The following is a 4,810-nucleotide window of genomic DNA, read 5'->3' as shown; positions in this document are numbered from 1 at the left end:
CTCAGTCGAGTACACCAACTGAGGTTCAAACACCTGAAGCCTAAGACAAAGAAAGGGTGAAATGAAGGACATGATTTGATCTATCTAATGTGTTAGGCGATCCCAACGAATGTCATCGAACAAGTGAATATACTTTTTCATATTAAAATTATGCTTTTTATCTACTTCTCTTAATTTTCAGGTTTTTTATAACATTTTAATTAGGGATGTTAGCGGTTCAGTTTGAATCGGTTTTGGTTAATACCAAAACCAAACCAATCTACTCAACTTTTTAAAACCTTAAAACCAAATCAAACCAAATGAAAAAAATTAATTGGTCGTTTCATTATTCTGGATTTGGTTTAGTTTTTCTGGTATATTTGGTTAGAAAGTAATAAACTCTTTAAAGAAATACATATCTGATAGACACAAACACCTAGTACATGAGCAATTTATAGGAAATCTACTATCGCTTCAATTAAGCAATTAAATCAATACTAAAATTATCATTGCACGAACAAAATGATTCAATTAAGAGAAAGTGTGACTATCATATGTGAGTTAGGGTAGGTAAAGACTAAAGTAATAAATTTTGATGGACTTGGACTTAGGATTGTAATAGTTTTGCCCAAAATTTAAGTGTTGGTCTTGAGAAAATGGTAAAGCTAAAAAGACTTGAGTTAATTAAAAATTATCAAAATTATATTTTATTTATGTATTATATATAAATAATTATAAAATGTACATATCATTTATCGGTTCGGTTTGGTTATTTTTGCAACTGTTTTATAGTAAAATTAAAACTAAACCAAATAGTATCGGTCTTCAAAATTGAAAACCAAAACTAACCAAGAAAAATATAAGTTTTTTAATCAGTTTGGTTCGGATTGCGGTTCGATTTAGTTTTTTAACCATAACCCTGAACAACCCTACTTGTAATTGACATTTTGATAGTTTCAAATTGGATCTTGCAAATACCTGCTTATTATATACACATTATTGGCTAAAACATCATGGGTATATTTATTTTGTTTCTATCAGGTGGGGCTAAAGTCTTAAAGTCTAGGGGTGTGATTATGGGGATGGGGTGTGATTATGGGGCTGGGTGTTGATTTATTTTAGTGGGTTTTGTGTCTTGCTCTGTTTTATTGTTGTAGATTCATAGATTTAATCTATTTATCATGAAATTGATTCACGGGCTAAGGTGTCCAAATTAACCCTAGGCTAGAATTTGATTGATGCTCGAAAGGGATTAATAGAAGTTGTTGAATGGCCTGATGCTTGCAATTAGTACTGGTTACTATAGTTTGCTGAAGATAATAATTGTATACTAGTCTTGATCACTAAATCTCCTCGAAATATGGATTTCAGTAAGTAGTGGGTTGATTTGTTATTTGCATAGATGATATCGTAAGGAGGCTTTATGCTATGATACATTGAGATTAAAAGAAAATCAATATCATTAAGCATTTCCAAGCTTATCCGTATTTTTTTAGTATCTTTTGAGAATGCACATTGACCCTATTTATCATCAATGTCAACCCCCACATTCGTAGATTGTCTCTTACTTGCATGATATGTGTTCCTAGTTTAACGGTGATAATTGATATCTATTTCCTTTCATTAAATTTAATGGAATAATCCACCTTTTTCTTCTAATTTCTGCAAAGAATTGGTTGCTTTCCTAATTTTCTATTTGAACTCTTTGCACTATATAACTCCATGTCGGATTCAACCCTGACTCTTTGTTGGGTTTTTATTGTAATGATCAGTTATTGTCTTACTTATTTTGAGGATAACTTGAGCGTTATAAAAAAATGACACCGTTGCCTGGGAGTGATGCCTAATAATTCAAGTTGTGAAGTTAGTTTGTGAACTCATTTATTCGTATTAGATTACTTATTTGGTGTTTTTGTTGTGTTTATTCGTAGGTGGAAACATGAGTCGAGATGGAATTGACGATGCTAGTCACTATGCGCAAAATGATAATTTTTGAGAAATGGATGACATGAATCCCAATGTTATCAAGAGAAATGGAGCAATTCAGTTACCTCCTACTCCAAAGAATGCCATATTTAATGTTACCGAACCAATGAGAGGACTTTTCGGAGGTCTTGATCATGAAGACCCCCATTATCAGGACTTTTTGGAGGTCTTGATCATGAATACCCCCATGATTATCTTTGAAAGTTTGTGAATATGTGTGAGACTCACTTTTCAAGGTATTTCACAATAATCAATGTGGTTGAGGTTGTTCCTTTTTTCCTTGTTGAAAGAAGCTACTAAATGGTTGATCGAGCTACCGCCAAATTTCATCACTTAATGGGATGAATTGACCAAGGCATTTCTCGAAAGGTCCCCCTCCCCTTCAAAAATGGTGAAACTAAGAAGCGACATTCAAAATTTCAAAAGATTAAATGGAGAACATATTCATGAAACATGGCTATGTTTTAAAAGGTGACTATTACAATGTCCAAATCGTGGTATCCTAGATAAGTTGTTGATGCAATGCTTGTGTAAATGCGTTGCTATAGAGTGAACAACGGGTTGGATGACCATCTTATCTAAGGGGGAATGGTGAGGCAGTTGTAGTGCCTTCAAAGGTACTTGATGATATGACAAAACCAATCGAGGTTGGCACACAATTAGATATCGCGTGTCTCTTCAATAATTGGGGATGCAAAATGAAAAACAAAAGAGAAAAATTGAGTGTGTGATGAATGCATAGCTAAATTGACGATTCAATTGGTGATTTTGTCAAAGCATTCATGGAAAGTGGTATGAGATCTTTGAATTCTATTGATATAGTTCATGGGAGTACTACATTTAGGAGTAAGAGGCAGACAATAGGTGGGGTTTTGGGTAAGTTATCCAAAGCTTACCAGAAATCAAGGTTGGAATGGGAGTAGTGATGGTAGTTGAAAGGATCTTGATTAGTGTGATAGAAGGGAAATCTAGGAAGGAAGTGTCATAATTTAAAGTACAACTTAGACATGAAAAAGCGTTTAAGACCAGGAGAGTCCTTACACAACCCACTTGACATTCATATACACAATATAATTGATGAAATTAAAGATTCTCATATGAACAAAAGAGTCCGACATTAAAGCGGAAATCTACCATAGTCTTCACAAGCCATTATGTTACAAACAAAAACGGTCAAGACGTAACCTGTTGCCGCGCCCCGAGCCTACACCCTGGGCAAGACTGACACTCAAGAACTATTGATGACCCCAAGTAAAGCCTTAGCCTGGCTTAACTCTTAACGGAAGACTAACTCATGATAAAAATACTTAAATGAAAGTAAACTGAACTGCTCAATAGATAACTTAGAATGTATTAAAATAAACAGTCACTAGACAATGTGGCAACTCAAGTCTCAAACATAACTGAAATGGAAAGAATCAAGAACTAATATCAACTACTGTCTATGAAGCCTCTAAAAAACTGAGATAGAAATTGGGACAAAACCCACAACATCCTAATGAACTAAAATACTAAAAGCAATAAAAGGGGATCCTCCAGAAGCAAGGAGGCTCACCAACAAACTCTGAAACTCAACTAGAATCAACGATACGCTGGATGATGATCCTGGTTATATATATATGCATCATAACAATGATGCAAGATAAAAAGCGCCAGTACATTGAATTCATGAGTAGATGAGGGGAATTCTAAAATTATACATAATCTTGAAAAGAATTGAAAGAAAAAACCTGGTCTAAACTCAACTCATTTAAATATATAGCAGTATAAATAAGTGCAGTACAAAAAAAATTTAAACAGGGATAGCAACTCTGTATATTTAGAAATATTATAGTAACTATGTATGTATGCAAAGATACAATATAAACTCTGGAATGCATATAAAAATACAATTTATATATGTGTATATAATAATACAAAATACTTTTATGGGAGTTTCTCTAACTGAAAACCATCACTTAAGAGTTATTGTGATGATACAACGTTTTGCCTCACACTGCCAAGGACGTCTTATACCTTGTCGAGGTTATAGAACCTGAGTACTAAGTGGATCCACTAGTCTATGCTAAAAAGCACTAATGAATTATCTTAAAAGTGTGACCCTTTTCTACCAATGATTTTTACATAGTTTATGGAAGCTATGAGTTATCTAAACTCTCCCCCATATTGATGCTCAATACTACTCCCAAAATATAATACTAGCTCTTTTGTTTAATAACATAACTCCTTTTTTGGCTTGTGATAATTTCTCAAAACTCATCTCAAAGGATCTTTTTTGGAAATCAAAGTTTTCTCTGTTGCTTAATTGTGAAAGCATTTACACTTTACTGAAAACTAGCTCAAAGATTGTTTTGGAAATAACAATTTCCTTTCTTGTTTAAATGAGAAAACATCTTTACTCTTTCAGAATACATAGTCCCAATATACTCTTTTGAAGAAATGAACTTCAATCTTTAATCTTTACTCTACTTAAAACTCAATTCTTAAAACAAAGTTAAAACTTTAGTAAAAGACTTTCGAAAAACTCTATGATCTTATCTTAACTTGATTCTTAACTTTCCTTGAATTGAATTGTGGATTCAAGGTTCATGATCTCATGTTACATATGATTTCATGTTGTTTAGACGTACCTTATAGTGTAAGAATCAACTAGAAAACTTAGGTATGTTTCAAGGAAACTTGTAGAGAAAGAAATAGGAAAGGGTAGGAGACCTAGCCTCCCTGGCGCAGGGCGCCAGAGGCAAAACTATAAAAATAAAGTTGGGGTGCACTGGCTGGCGCGGCGCCCCAGAGCCCCAACTACAGAAAGCTTTATGGGGCGCTCTAAGTGGCTTGGCCCTCACCC

Source organism: Solanum pennellii, chromosome 5, assembly GCF_001406875.1.
Source record: "Solanum pennellii chromosome 5, SPENNV200".
NCBI classification, from domain to species: domain Eukaryota; kingdom Viridiplantae; phylum Streptophyta; class Magnoliopsida; order Solanales; family Solanaceae; genus Solanum; species Solanum pennellii.
This window is presented reverse-complemented; position numbering follows the sequence as displayed.